At 35.3% G+C, this 17086-nt stretch overlaps 2 pseudogenes; both read left to right on the top strand.

The window, feature by feature from the left end:
- Positions 1-3391: 3391 nt before the first annotated feature.
- LOC149230467 (psbP domain-containing protein 5, chloroplastic-like) lies at positions 3392-4345 on the top strand (annotated as a pseudogene).
- Positions 4346-7346: 3001 nt separating this feature from the next.
- LOC149230466 (histone H2A-III pseudogene) lies at positions 7347-7779 on the top strand (annotated as a pseudogene).
- The last annotated feature ends 9307 nt before the right edge of the window (positions 7780-17086 follow it).

The raw sequence follows: 17086 nt of genomic DNA, 5'->3' as shown, positions 1-17086 counted from the left end.
ATGACAACATCTAAAATTGGGAAGATTCGCCAACGTCATTAGCATCGTCATCATCATAATCATTGCCATCATCATCATTGTCATTGTAACCACTATCGTCTTTATCATCATAATCACAATTCATGTCATCGCCATCATCTTCATTTTCATCATTGTCAATATTATTGACATTGTCATCAATTGTTCATAATTGTCAATGCCATAAGGAATATCATCAATGCAGAAAATATGATGAGTGTTGGAAAAGGGATGCAAAAGCGAACATAGAAATGGGGGCAACAATAGAAGTAAAATTGGATGAAAAGTGGATACAACATAAGTAGATGCACAACAACATGAAAAGCCTGACACAAAAGTGGATGCAAAAGTAGATGCAATTGTCAATGTAAACTTGGATGCAAACATGAAGGCAAAGTGGAAGCAAACATGGGTCCAATGGTAGGTGTAAAACTTGGCACAAATTGTGGTGAAACAAATGTGGATGCAACAACGGAAACAAAAGTATATACAAAAATGGATGAAACAAAAGTGGATGCAATAGGGGATGAAAACGTGGAAGCAAATGTGGTTGCAATGGTAGGCGCAAGATATGGTGCAACAAAAGTGGATGTAGCAATAGACAAAAAATATGCAAAATAAGATGCAAAAATGGATGTAAAAGTGGAAGCAAACATTGATGCAACAGGCAAAACAAAATTGGATGCAAAAAATGGATATAATGTAAGTAGATACAAAACGAGATGCAAAACCCAATGCATAAACCTGACATAAAAGTGGATGCAAAAATAGATGCAATATTTGATGCAAAAGAGGATGTGAACATGGATGCAAAATTGGAAGCAAACGTGGATACAACAGTGAGTGCAAAACTTGGTGCAAATTGTGGCATAACAAAAGTGGATGTAATGATAGATGCAAAAAAATAATCAAAGTATGATGCAAATGAAGATGTAAAAAGGGATGCAAAAAGTGAAATTTAAAATGGGTGCAACAGTGGATGCAAAATTGTGTGCAAAAGTGGATGCAATAGAAATCGATGCAAAAGTAGATGCAAAACGAGACACAAAACCCGATGCAAATCCCGGTCCAAAATTGGATACAAAAAGGGATGCAAAAATAGATGTAGTAGTTGATCAAAACCTAGACGCAAATGAGGATGCAAACGTGGATGCAAAATTATAATCAAAAGTGGGTGCAAAAGGAGGTGCCAACCTAGGCGATAATTGTGGCACAAAAGTATTAGATGCAATAGTGGGTACAATAATAGATGCAAAAGAGGATGTAAATATGGATGCCAAACAAGAGGGAAAATTGGATGCAACAAAAGTAGATGCAAAATTTTATGCAAAACTAGACACAAAACACGATGTAAAACTTGGCGCAAAAGGGATGCACAAATGGATGAAAAAATGGATGCAAAAAATGATTTAAAAAAGGATGCAAAAGTCGATGCAAAAGTTGATGCAAGTGTAGGTTCAAAAAGTGGATGCAAATGAGGATGCAAAAGTATGTCAAACAAAATTAGGTGCCAAACTTGATGCAAAACCTGGAACAAAACATGGTGTAAAGGATGACACAAAACTTGGCATAAAATTTGGTGCAAAACGTGGTGCAAAACCTATTGCAATACCTGGTGCTAAACTTGGTGTAAGATTTGGTGCAAAACTTGATGCAAATTTTGTGTCAAGTTTTGCACCATATTTGATAAATGGATGCAAATAGCACCAAAAATGGGCTCTAGATGCAAAAAAAGAAGTAAAAAGGGACGCTAATCGCTGGTTTTGTTGTAGTGACTGTCACTGTCATCTTATGAACCACTATAATAACTTTGATGGCGTTTTAAATATAGTTACATGGTATTTTGTGTTTGTCTTATTTTTTTGCAGGTGACTCATGAGGGGCACATGGATGTTAATATCACAATGGGAAACACAACCAAAACGAGCAAACTAAGTTTGGACCTCCATTAACATCAATTATCACTGAGAAAGGATTACATTTATCAAATTCACTGTGAATATCTTAACAACAGCATAAAAACATCTCCCTTGGCAATAATTCTAAAAAGTCAATTAGGTCAAGAATTTACACCCAATATAAGGATACACCACTATTAATATGGTTATTCAATGCGTTGCTTCCCCCACTATTATCAATTAGATGTTACCCATCCTCATATCTAAATAAAAGAAAAGGGAGAACTAAAATAAATGAAAAGCACCCCAATGGGGGAAGTAACGAGGGATATAAAAACCTTTTATGGGGCTATGAACATCTAGTTGGTAGTAAATGCTTATTGTTTCATTGTGGTGATTACATTGTAGACATAGAAACTCATTAATATTGGAAGAATACTTTTAGAAATCCTTGAGTCATATTTAAGGAGTCTATTACCTCGAGATCTATACAAACCCACTGGATCGAAAACCAAACTTAAAGTGAAAGTAACAAAATTTATTTTTTAAAAAGTAAATGACCTTTATGGATAAATTAATATAGTAAAGAAGTATTTCTTAATCCTCGATAAAAAGCTTTCAATGTTAAACGATTATATCTAATCTCTTGTGAATTCCTAATAAATTTAACTAAAAATATATTATTCTACCATAACTATAACCTTATTGTTAAAGAATTTCAAATGTTTAGACTCATCTATTGTCTTTCCATGAATTCACTAGAAAGCACACTTGGATTTTGCTTTTAAAAACTACTCCTATTTCCATTCCTTTATGCTTAACATGTTCATTTTAAAAGTCTTCTTAATCAAGGCGAAAACCATAATCTCAATCAATTTGCATGTAAATATCTTAGATAAAGATGAATTGACTAGAAAACACACTTGAATTTTGCTTTTAAAAACTACTCCTATTTCCATTCCCTTATACTTAATCATTTTAAAAATCTTCTTAATCAAGGTAAAAACCTAATCTCGATCAATTTTCATCTAAATATCTTAGACACGGATAACACCAAACTTAACGGCCCCTTGTTTGAATGATAATGAACTAAAATAACACTCTTGATAGACCATATGAAAGCTCGAACTTTCTATATTATCTTCACCATAGTAACTTAACCTTGAGCTCATAATTTTATCAATGTTACCTCCAGCTAATGTCTAATGTATAATATTATTAGACAGGGACAATTAATTTTAGTTACAACTTTTGAAAGTCCATGTAACTCCATGGGGACACTTAATATATTTTAAGACAAAAAAAAAATCACCGAGAATATGTGTCGGCTTATATATTGGTCTTGAAAATGCCTGAGGGATATAAAACATGTACTTCATTGATAAATTAGAGTAGATCAACTCGGGACATTCTCCAAAAAAAATAAACCGCCACTTGAGACATGTTATACATCTGGAAATAGAAATCGAGTAATTATGGACGCGGAGTGGTAGGTATTAGTTAGCTCTTTGACAATTGCAGCAGTACTCTTCGTAATAGCGTTACTCATCTACTTAATCAAAGAAGTTTGTCGTAAACTTTTTTCACCGCCTTGGAGGATCATCTTCGTCCATGAATTGAATGATGATGACCGACGAAGTCTCGGCCTCTCTGATGAAAAAATAGCGCACTGCAAACAATTTACTTATAAAGTGAAGTCTTTCAACTCTAAAGGGGATTTGAAGGCAGTGCCGGAGAACAGAGATATGATAGTGTTAGGATCAAATAAAGATTATATATGTCAGAGGGATTTGCTATTGTACGGGTTTTGGGGGCCAATATCATTTTTATTTGTTGTTGAGTCTCGGAGAGCTCTTGATACAGATAAAATATTTGAAGATCCAGAATATGGTTTATAGGTTGATGAGATAAATGGTTACATGTTTTCTTATCCTCTGAATGTACCCAAGCGAAAATAAAAATTGAAGTGGATCGAGTCTAGAAAGCCAGAACGATATTCTTCGGTTGTGCCCTTACCTGCCGATGCCCGGCAGCGCATTGTTTCCGAACGTCGAGACATCAAAGACAACCTTGTTATTTCTGTTTTGATAGGTCCTCCAAACAATCGCTTTCTGACTTCGAAGGACAAGAACACATGGGATGAAAAAGATGTTGTCGAGTCTGTTCTTTCTGACAATAACACCCAAATAACACCCAAGGCGACCCTAGTTCAATTCCCAGTAGTGCCATCACCGCAGATCTTTCACAGGGCTAGGATTCTCCGCTTAATATCGTATTGGATGCCTGGTAAGCACTGTTTGGGGCGATTCGTAGCAGATGGGGTGATTCTGAGAATCGCTGGGTTGTGGGGCGATTCTCAGGATCGCTCCGCCACCACCCCACCACTAGTGGTGGTGGCGGGGCGATTCACCACCCGGCAATTCTCATAATCACCCCATCTGCTACGAATAGCCCCAAACAGTGCTTACTGGGCATCCAATACTCTATATATATATATATATATATATATATATATATATATATATATATATATATATATATATATATATATATATATATATATATGTGGGGTCTATGAATAAATAAAAAATCATGGTTGTGTGTGAATAATGTTTTTTAAAGAAATTCGTTATAAAACTACAAAGAAGAAAGATGAGGTTTTACAACCAACTAAATTGAGACTTCCTTTTTTAAACAGTCAAAATAAAGTAGGAACAGTATAGAAAGGTCGAAACCCTCTTCCTTTCTAGTATAAAAGAAAAGGAATTTATCAGTCTTGAAATAAACATTATATTTAGAGTTCGATAAATGTCTTCACCAAGATTCATATCCACTGTAAACAAGACTTAGACAAGTAAGCATTTATTGTCAAAAAATGCAGCTAAATATCATGAAGTTAAAGAAAATGCAACTTACGCTTGGGAATATATACATATCGCATAAACTCTATGTCCAAATGGCTAATGGCCGTGAGAGAAAACTAACCAATTTTTCTAAAAGAAACGAGTTTATAACGAGAGCCACAACAGTGGTAGATAAAAGAAACGAGTTTATAACAAGAGCCACAATAGTGGTGGATGGAAATCCGTGACAAGAACGGAAAGGACCATCTACCTTTGACTTTGCTTTGCTGCTTGCTTAGGTATACTCTGTAACATTTTCTTGATCTGCACTTGAAACTGGATCCAAGATCATTCAAGCTTTATTCAAGGCAAAAAGTTCTTTTTAGGATAGAGAAGTAAAAACTATATTTGAGATCTCTCTTTTACAAATTTGCAATGGAAATTCTTGATTAATGTCCCAAAAAAGTCATACATATGCCTGTACCAATATAAATATGTTAGAAAAGAAAAAATTATTGTAATTAAATAAATAAATTTAACAATATCATATATAAACACTAAATAAACATGGATAGAACAGGCCAACTAAGTATAAAAATCGAGACATGGATAAAACATACTAACTACGTACAAAAATCGAGACAATGAATCTCGATAATACAATATATATCATCAAATGACTAACTACGAACAAAAATCGTGACAATGAATCTTGATAATACAATATATATCATCAAGTTCATCGCAAATAGATAGTACATTCATTTGTGAATAACCATGTTCCTCTTAAAATAGATATGCTATTTAGTTTCTTAAGATAGATATACTATTTACTTTCTATTTGTACCTATATAGTTTCTTTCTTACATAGAGATACACATAATTATATGAAGACACAAAAAGAGATAGATATTTAAGTTGTTACAATAGATAAAAAAAAAATAAGACAAATTACATTAGCCCTGTGATGTGAACTTTTTGTGAAAATAAGGCACAACACATTCATATTATCATTACAACAAATTGAAGAGGTTGAAAAACAAATCTAAAATGGCATCTATGCTCAACAATATGTCGGATGAACCCTGTGATGTGAACTGCTTGTTTGTTGTCAATGCCCTATGAAAGAGTTGGATTAAAGATATTTTAGAACTTCATTTCCAAAAAAAAAATTATTGTAATTTTTTACTTCATTAAATAGATCGTATTTTGTCAACATTGTTAGCAAAATGTACGCCATGAAATCAAATGAAAAATGCGCCAATCGATGTGCAATTGTACAATATGAAAATCAGTGTATTGCCCATCACATAACTCGAGAATAATATGCTCAACTTATATAATCAGATTTTCATTAATACCCGGAGTTTACATGAGTCGTATTTATTTCACTTTGCCACAAACATAATCACAATCGAAAAGAACCATAAACTAAGATTTGTTCATTTCAAGGATCGCAAACCATAAATATATAGTTTTTACCAGGGATTGCATAGTGATATATAGTGTTTTGCAAATGTTAAGGGCAAATACCTATGATTTGGTTCCAGCTACATGATGGAAAAAAACTATATAATCATACCACCAACGTGTTAGGATGAGATGAGAGTTGTTACCTATTTGAAAATGCAGCATGTGCTAGGAATTGCATCACTTGGGCTTTGAGCGATATGGAGCAAACAAAGAAATGCCCACACACTTTCCACCTGGAACAAGGCATGGCATAATGTTTTTATGCTTTTTAAGAATCTTCCTTGCAACTCGGGTAGGAAATATATTTGATGCATTTTTTTTTCTGATTACCATGCCTGATTACGGGATAGATTGCCTGGAATTTGGAAAAACTAATCTCAATAAGGCATTTATGTGAAAAATGATTTTATTTGTTTTCATTATGTCTATATCATTTTTATTTGCTGCTGAGTCTGGGAGAGCGCTTGATACAGATAAACTATTTGAAGAGCCAGGATATGGTTTACAGGCTGATGAGATAAATGGTTACACATTTTCTTATCCTCTGAATGTACCCAAGGGACAATAAAAATTGGAGTGGATCTTGTCTAGAAAGCCAGAATGATATTCTTCAGCTACGCCCTTATCTGTCGATGCCCAGCAATGCATTGTTTCTGAATATCGAGACATCAAAGACAACCTTGTTATTTATGTTTCGATAGGTCCTCTAAACAATCGCTTTCTGACTTCGAAGGACAAGAACACATGGGATGAAAAAGATATCGCCGAGTCTGTTCCTTCTGACAATAACACCCAAGGCGACCCTAGCAGTGCCATCACCGCAGGGCTAGGATTTCTCTGCTTAATATCATATTGGATGCCCAGTGAGCACTGTTTGGGGCGATTCGTAGCAGATGGGGCGATTTTGAGAATTGCCCGGTGGTGTGGCGATTCTCAGAATCGCCTTGCCACCGCCCCGCCACTACCACCCGACGATTTTCAGAATCGCCCCATCTGTTATTAACATAAACCGTTCGACTCATGTTGCTTATAACCTTGAATCAATAATGGATAGGTCGTCTTGTTTTCATCTATCTGGTATAATTAAACCAAAGAAAAGAGCAGTATTGAGAAAATGGAGAGTTCAGGAAAGGGCAGTGGGAAGGGAGGGAGGAAAGAAGCAGGCTCCAGAAAGAAGTCTGTGAGCAGAACTATGAAGGCCGGACTGCAGTTTCCGATGGGGAGAATCACCAGGTATCTCAAGAAGGGGTGCTATGTGAAATGGGTTGGAGGTGGCGCAGCCGTCTATGTTACCGCTGTCCTCGAATATCTGGCCGCTGAAGTGTTGGAATTGGGCGGAAACGCTACTTGTGACAACACGAAGACCCAGAATCATACCTAGCCACATTCAGCTGGCGGTGGGAAACGACAATGAACTGGGGAAACTTTTGGGCAAATTGACAATCGCCAGTGGCGGAGTTCTGCCAAAAATTCATCAGGTTCTCCTCCCAAAGAAGACTACCGAGAAATTGGAGAAGGCTTCTACGCCAAAGTCTCCCAAGAAGTGAAAAATTCATCACCCTTTGGGTTCTTCGAATTAATTAAAAACAAATGGTGTATCACCCTTTGGGTTCTTCGAATTAATTAAAAATTTTGAATCAATAATCGTTTGGGTTCATAAGAAAAGTGATTGTTTGGATTCGAGTCGATTGAATATTTGACCACTCCAGTTTTCACGCTCCTCTTTGAATATGTGATAAGCTTCCTTCTTGTCATCTTCTGCTCCAAAAAATTGTCCTATTACTTTCAAAATTAATGGAACTCCCTTAGTAGTTTCTAGTATGTCATACATTACACTATTCTCTATTTTTTGTGTATCCATATCCTTTTTTAGAAGTTTCTTTTCTTCTGAAGAGGAAAGAGGTGGCACCTCATGGAATTTACACGACATGTGGTGTCCTAAAACAGTACCAATACCTTTGTCACGTGCAGTTATGAGTAACCTCAGTTTCTTTGGCTGGTCCAAAGTGGACCGTAAGGGAAAAAGTTGGTCAAGACGTTCCTCATTCAAAACATTGTCGATATAAAGGAAAACATACTTTTTCTTTAAGATATTGCCAATTTTTCGTTGTCCATCATCAAAGGCCCTGATAACTGCTACTCTCTGGTCATCATCATCCACTAGATCATCTCTAATGGTTGTTTGCAAGGTTGTGATAGTAGACGATGATGACCCTTTATCCTCACAGAGTCTGATTTTGGAATATTTACAAATATTTGTGGAAGTATAGTTCTGTTGGAAAATTGTTGAAAAGACAACATCAGCCAAAGTAGTTTTACCCATTCCAGGAATGCCATGCACGATAACTGCTACTGTCTTCGTTTCACTTTTCCATTCAAGGAGTTCAATAACTTTGTTCAATTGCACATCAATGTCAACTGCAATAATATCAACGCATTTAAAAATCACATCATATAAGATCTTGATATTTGGAGAAAACAATTAATTAATTTCACTAAATATGATTGGCAGATATGATAGCTTACCCGCGTGGTAGGGATAGAGATCTTGCATCATATCTTGCATATCCCGAGGCCATCTGACACGTTCTCTATTGGCCAGGTACTGTACGTCTTTCAGAATTTCAGAAGACAATCCCCCCTTTCGTTGATTGTAAGCACGAACCACTTCTCCTTTAAGCTTAGCCAACTGATCCTTGTTTGCTTTCGCATTGAAAAACCTGTAAGTTAATTACTTGAAATCTTAACTCTCTTTAAACAATCTGCTTTGATAATGTTATCCTGGTGTGTATATATATATATATATATATATATAAAGTAGATGCCATCCATGTAGCAAGTGGGAGATATGAAATATTTAGAATATACTCACTGGGAAATCAAGGAGGACTCCAGGATAGTACAACACAAAATGGAGCCGTGCAGGATGACTTCTCTCAATTCTTGGATTATCCCCGCCATTCCTTTATTTGGTCGAGAGAATTTACTTTTCAGGCTAATGACAAATTTGGCCAACATGTTTATGTCTTTTATAACTTCCATACACTCAACACCAGTGTCTTTTATATCTTTAAATCTTCGCAAAACGTGTGCGACAATTAGAAGACCGGCAAAATACGACGGTTGTAACTTCCCGAGTATTTCTGAGAGATGAATAGCCATTGTCCTTATTTGACCAATTTCAAAACACCCCTTCGGAGGCCATAGTTTAGCTATCTAAACCGCACCGTTAAAAGAATATACATAAAGTTAATAATATTTCACACAAACTTATCCATCCTAGCTAATAAGAAAATATTTGAAAGTGAGTAATTTTAGTGGAGCTGTAATACGCACCCAGCTAGACTTTGGAGCCAAAGGCGTCATCCTCTCGGAGAAGGACTTATTAATTTTCACGACCAATGAATTCAGATTGGCATCAGCTTTTTGCGGATCCTGGAATAAATGAATGAAACATGAATAAATGATGAAAGAATAGCATCAGAAATTAAATCACAGGTAGTTAACAAATATATATAGCTGGAAATACCTTTATGTGTTGTATCTGCTGCGATATGTGCTCGATTTGGCTATCCAGAAACTCAACCGTAATTTCTTTGACACCTGCTTCAGACATAGCCTCTTCCAATATGCTCTTAATGAGACTGGGAAGGGGATCCTCTTTGGTCTGAGCGACACAATTAATCAATCGTTTGGGTTCATTTTAAAATTAATCAATGTAATTAAAATGACCCCAGTACATGTATAACTTGACCCAGATATCAATGGAATGGTCGGTGTGTGTAAGTACCCGATGGGGGCAGGAGGTAGGCCACGTGTATATATATAGCCATCGACACTGGATCGAGGTAAAACACTTTGTATAAGGGCTTGGACCCCCAACTGTTGGTGGGTCGATGAGGTGGGTCCACCTTGTCCTCACAATTCAAATTTTGTATCTAAGTCGTGGAGCTAATATATATATATATGTTTTCATTATATGATGTGGGGTCCATGAATAAATAAAAATCATGGTTGTGTGTGAATAATGTTGTTTAAAGAAATTCGTTATAAAACTACAAAGAAGAAAGATGAGGTTTTACAACCAACTAAATTGAGACCTCCCTTTCTAAACCGTCAAAAGAAAGTAGGAATAGTATAGACAGGTCGAAACCCTCTTCCTTTCTAGTATAAAAGAAAAGGAATTTATCAGTCTTGAAAAAGAAAAGGAATTTATCAGTCTTGAAATAAACATTATATATAGAGTTCGATAAATGTCTTCACCAAGAGTCATATCCACTATAAACAAGACTTAGACAAGTAAACATTTACTGTCAAAAGATGCAGCTAAATATCATGAAGTTAAAGAAAATTCAACTTACGCTTAGAAATATATACATATAGCATAAACTCTGTGTCCAAATGGCTAATGGCCGTGAGAGAAAACTAACCAATTTGTTTAAAAGAAACTAGTTTATAACGAGAGCCACAACAGTGGTAGATAAAAGAAGCGAGTTTATAACAAGAGCCACAATAGTGGTGGATGGAAGTCCATGACAAGAACGAAAAGGACCATCTACCTTTGACTTTGCTTTGCTGCTTACTTAGGTATACTTTGTAACATTTTCTTGATCTGGACTTGAAACTGGATCCAAGATCATTCAAGCTTTATTCAAGACAAAAAGCTCTTTTTAGGATAGGATAGAGAAGTAAAAACTATATTTGAGATCTCCCTTTTACAAATTTGCAATGGAAATTCTTGATTAATGTCCCAAAAAGTCATACATATGCATGTACCAATATAAATATGTTAGAAAAGAAAAAACTATTGTAATTAAATAAATAAATTTAACAATTTATCATATATAAACATTAAATAAACATGGATAGAATAGGCCAACTAAGTAGAAAAATCAAGACATGGATAAAACAGACTACCTATGTACAAAAATCGAAACAATGAATCTTGATAATACAATATATATCATCAAGTGACTAACTACGAACAAAATTTGAGACAATGAATCTTGATAATACAATATATATCATCAAGTTCATCGCAAATAGATAGTACATTCATTTGTGAATAATCATGTTCCTCTTAAAATAGATATACTATTTAGTTTCTTAAGATAGATATACTATTTACTTTCTGTTTGTACTTGCAGAGTTTCTTTCTTACATAGAGATACACATAATTATATGAAGACACAAAAAGGGAGATAGATATTTAAAAAAAAATAAGACAAATTACATTAGCCCTGTGATGTGAACTTTTTATGAGAATAAGGCACAACACATTCATATTATCATTGCAAGAAATTGAAGAGGTTGAAAAACAAATATAAAATAACATCTATGCTTAATAATATGTTGGTTGAGCCCTGTGATGTGAACTGCTTGTTTTTTGTCAATGCCCTGTAAAAGAGTTGGATTAAAGATGTTTTAGAACTTCATTTCCAAAAAGGAAAAAAAATTTATTGTAATTTTTTACTTCATTAAATAGAGCGTATTTTGTCAACATTAAATGGATTGGATTTTGTCAACATTGTTAGCAAAATGTATGCCATGAAATCAAATAAAAAACGTGTCAATCGATGTACAGTTGTACAATATGAAAAACTGATCTCAATAAGCCGTTTATGTGAAAAATGATTTTATTCGTTTTGATTAGGTCTATTGAATCAAATTGGTTTTCAATAGGTTTGTTTTGAGTATGTGAGGTTTCTATTGTCTTATTAATTCAAGTGGAAGAGATATTTCTTACATATCATTAGATTATGAAGTGACATTGGACATAATTAAGCTTTGGGCCATACCCTTTTACAAACAACAACCCAAACTAAATGATTAGTTATAAAGAATTAGAAATTTCACAAATATAGTAAACCAATATTAAGTGTGATTTATGGCCTTAAATGAGCTTTGGAGGGTAAACTTTGAAATGCCACAGAATTGAAATTAGAGGTCAATAGAGTGTGTGAGGTCCAATTATTGGATAGAGTTCTTGTGAAAATGCTCCTATAAATTAGAGTTAAACATGAGGCATCTCAAGTCAAGTGCCTAATGGTCAAGAGCATGTGTTTTCTCCTAAGAGGTCATAGGTTCAAAAACCAGAAGGGGTTAGAGTAGGTATGCCTTCATAGACAATAATCAAATCGTTGCGTGGAGGTGGGTCTCTTATCCCACAAACAACGGGGTTTCATACACCAATTTGGTGTCTAGCTTGGCTATGACCTTAAAATTGGATAATAATAATAATTAGGATATAGATTGTTAGAAATTCATAATCTATAAGGGTGAAAGCATGGAGCTGGGTTACATTTTTTGGCAAGAGATGGCATGTTTGGGTGGAAAAAATGATTGCTCAATTGAGCCCTTTTTAAGCACTCGATCGAGTTGTTTGAGCACTTAAACAATGTATTCCAATGTTATTTAGGAGCTCGATTTAGCCATGTCTTTGCGGCAGTCAAATGAAGGAGATTGGGTTTTGGATTTATTTTCTGGCTCAGGTAAGTTTTATTATGGAATTGAATTTCAATATGTTATTTATTAATTTATATGTCATAGTACTAATTTATTTCATTATTTCTTTTGTGCTTGATAGTTAGGTACAAAACTAGCATGTTGCTTTCAAAAGGAAGAAATTGCATTGCGATTGAAAAAGATCCAATACATTGCAATTTCATTCAGCAAAGAATTAATGCTCTTCAATTTCTTCCTGATGTAATGCAAGAAATTGGGTTGAAGAAAGGGGACTTTAGTGAATTAAGTGTGGCAAAAAAGGCAAAGGAACCCCAACCACCATTACATGGAATGTTTGGAAAGACATACATTGTGAGATTCACAGACACCAAAGATCCATTAAAAGAGGAAAATGAGCAAAAGGAAGCAGAAAATATTATGGAAGAAGACAATGATAAAACCCTAGAGGACGAAGAGTTTGGATTACGTGACATTGTTGATTAAATTTAAGTTATGCTTGGAAATCAACCTATGCAATGTTTTGGCTTTGACATTTTATGAGAAGAATAAACACTCAATTAAGGTTGTTATGCGTTCAATATTTCTAAGATGTGATTTTCGCATTAATTTTTAAGTTAATCATTATTTTTTGAAAAAAAATGATTATTATTATTTTTTTGACATGAAATTCATAAAAAAAACTATTATTTAACCATTTTTAGTTAAAATTTTCGTATAAAAATTGTGATTTTGACATGTCAATTCTAGAAAAAAAATTATCAAAACGTGTAGTTTTTTAGTTATATTTATGTTAAAAATGGTTATTTTTATGTCCATTGTTAAAAAATATTGTTTTTTAGAAACAATTATTTCATGTGGATTGAAAAATTAATTAAGGATGTATAAATATGTAGAATATCAAAAATTCTAAATATCGGCCTCCTAATCTAAAAATGCAAAACAATAAAAACCTCACTAAAAAAAAATTAAAATTAAAATAAAAAACAAGAAAATGTGAAGAAAACGACCACTTCAAAAATGATCAAATTTACAAAATGATTATTTACATTCTATACATTAGAAAATTTAAAGCCAAAAAATAGGTCTTTTAAAAAAAGGGGGTGATTTAGAATACTCACTTTTTAAGATCAGCATGAAAATCACTACCATTCTAAAACGTAATGTACATAAAACTATCCTTCCCATGACATTCCTTCCAAAAACTATGCTCTAAAAAAAACATGTTCGTTCTGCATCACCCCTTTCGAAAATCAGGTCACTTTTTTGCTATCTCTACGAAATGGGTAACAGTATCAGTTCCCGTTTCAAAGTTAACATTGTTTAAACTTCAAATAAAATCCAATAATAGAAACAATATCCTGAGTACAACATTATAATTTATAAACCATTCGATGTCATAATTATAAATTATACATTGAGGATATCACGCAACCAAAATGAGCACCCATAAACAACCTTAAATGTAAATAGCCAAGTTGGGAATCAAGGTAACCCTTAAAGGAAGCTAGAAACTATTTTTACGCTGTGTAGGTTGGCCGATTTGTGATCCAAAATGGATTCTGGATACACTCCTAAATCTAAGTGTTCCTCACTGAGGAAAATGAAAGTCCAAGGAAGTTCCTAGACATAGCACCATTACATAGATCTTTTCATTCTGAATATACTGCAACTTGAATGGGAAAAAATGAACTTAGGATGCAAAAGTTATGGCAAAAAGAAGATGCCCTTTTTTCCTTGGAAAAAGAGGCAAATCTTCAAAAAAATGGCCTAAAAGGCTTTATGAAGAAAAATCGCATCGAAGGAGGTCAAAGGCAGACTTAAGAGGAAAGGGGAAGCACCCTCGTCATCGACCCCCGATATATCGGGTCGGAGGTGGGCTTGTGTGTATATAATCTAAGGTGAGACCTTGGCCGATGCGATATCGTGATCACCGATATTGGCAGATCGCAATTGGTGATGGCATAAGGAAACGGATGGACCCCTAGGTCGAGCAACATTGCGATTGCCAAAATCATTTAGATCGATGTCGGTGATGGCATGGACTTAATGCAAGACCCCGAGCCGTGTAACTTGCGATAAAGCTGGACCTGATGGGTCTTATAGGCACAAATATATATATTTTGAGATCCTAGAAAGGGGTTTTTTGTGTGTAAATTATCATTTTTGTTAAATAAATGAAACATAAAGAAACATGCCCAATGCAATATATAATGGACCCGAAAGGTCTTATACATGCATATATATATAATTTGAATTTCGTAAACGCAGGTTTCGGATGGGCCTCAAGTAGAAAATGGTTTTGGGCGAGCTCTACCTCCCGGGGGGTAACCTCTGTGCTCCTAAGCCACCCAAAATGGGATATTGACCATTGGATGAGGGATCCCACAGATGAATGGGGGAGATTACGACAGCAACCAAAGGCGGACATGATGTGATTTTAGGGCAATTGCGATAATATTTTGAAGTCCGATAAAGTGGATTTCGTCAAGTTTTTGAAGGTTTCCCCGTGTATTTTGGATTTTACCCAATACACTTGTGCGATGCAATATAACGCCTAATGGTGGACCCGATACGGATTTACGGGCGATTGAATGGGATTTCATGTCCAGAAATCACAGCCGATAGTGTATTTTGTGGGCCTTCCCTGTGTAATGGGATTTTCTCTATTTTTCAATTTTCGCTTATGAAACAACCCCGATTCCTACTATAACTGCTCCGATAATCATGCCACACTGTAGCAAGCATTTTTACAGGCAATGATGCCTTCTGAAGCGGCAAAGCCACAGAGGGACAATGAATCGCAGGGAAATGACCAGGGAAGCCAAAAAGCCGAGGAAGATGCCTCGAAAGAGCTAGAGAGCACAATTGAGAGAAGAGGAGGAAGAAACTAGAAGGAGACTAAGCCATAGCAGGAAGGTAAGGAAAAAGAGAGCAACGCAGAAAGGGAAGGAAAAGAGAATGCAGAGCTAATAAGCAGAACAGCCGAGCGGAGTGAGGAAAAAAGCCCGATAGCTATCAATTGCAGAGAGCCAGAGCTGGAGCTGAGAGCCAGAGCCAGAGCCGAGGGCTAGAGAGCCGAGAGCTTCAAAGCCAGGGAGAGATGGTGTTTTGAGCCCATTGTTCCTATGTAAAATAGTGGAGTTGAGCCAAGAGCTTGTAAAAGAAATTTGCCATAATGCCAGAGAGCCTAGTCGAGTTGAATAGAGCTCAAGGAGATGTAGCCCAAGATGTTTGGGTGAACTCCTCATTAAATTGTTTTTGTATGTGTTTGTTTCACTACTGCAATTATTTACTCTTATATTTATTTATACATCAGTTTAAGAAAATCATTTCACATCACATAAACAATTCTAAAACAGACATAATCATACACCTATATTGTCAAGCACACATTAAACTCTGCATTGGTTAATCAATAAGACTTGGGAATATTTAAAGCTTTAGAAGTGGGAGAGGTTCTTGTAAGTTAGACAAGAAGCCTAAGTGCCCCAATTCAGATCAGGTGGTATCAGATATTTTGACTGACTAAACCCACCTTCAAAGATGGTTATATTAAAATGCTTGATTGATAAGGAAAATATTGCTTATCTGAAAGGTGTTTAGGCAGTCAATGATTGATTGTCTGATTGATTGTATGCTTATTTACAGACTGACTATTGTTTGATTTTGTAGAGGTGAATGGAAATCTATTGATAGCTCAGTCCAGGAAGGACAAGAAGGAAGAAGGGCTTAAGGCATTCTTCTATTCCAAAGGACCTCAAAGCAATCCTTGAAGCATAAGAGGTTTGTTGCGAAATGTTGCTTAATAAAGAACTTTATCAATATTGTTTGAATTTCTTTTGTTCATTGGTATAATGACAACTTCTACCAGTGAATGTGCAAATTCCTCCCTCATCACAAGACTCTATGATGGAGACTTGAAGCAAGAATTGTTCATCATGATGGACAAGGTGAGAGAAATGTATGAGGATGGAAGGAAGAGAAGCATACTTAGTGAGCAGTTGAATTCCATGAAGGAAGAGAAGTAGTTGCTTTCCGATAGACTTCAGGGAATGGAGAGGCAACTTCATATTGCCAATATGAACCTGAAAAGGATGCATGAGTTGGAGTGACAGCTCTATGTTTCCAAAGAAACCTTAGTCAAGTATCATCTTGAAGAAGAGGTAAACCATTCCAGTTTGTCTTCAAATTATTCTAAGAATGCTTCTATTGGTTCTTTTGAAAAAAATACTAGAGGCATCGGTTCCAAGCTAATGTCTGAGATGGGCTATGAAGGAAAAGGCTTCGGTAGACATGCACATGGTATTGTTGAGCCAATAATAATTGAGGAAAGGCCTAAGTATTTGGGTCTTGGCTATGGACAATCTTATGGAGAGAGTTCCAAAGCTG

This window comes from Pinus tabuliformis, chromosome J (genome assembly GCF_031772625.1).
Source record: "Pinus tabuliformis cultivar Carrire ecotype Pingquan chromosome J, CPIR1, whole genome shotgun sequence".
Classification (NCBI taxonomy): domain Eukaryota; kingdom Viridiplantae; phylum Streptophyta; class Pinopsida; order Pinales; family Pinaceae; genus Pinus; species Pinus tabuliformis.
The sequence above is the reverse complement of the archived record's forward strand: the minus strand, read 5'-3'. Positions and strand labels throughout refer to the sequence as shown.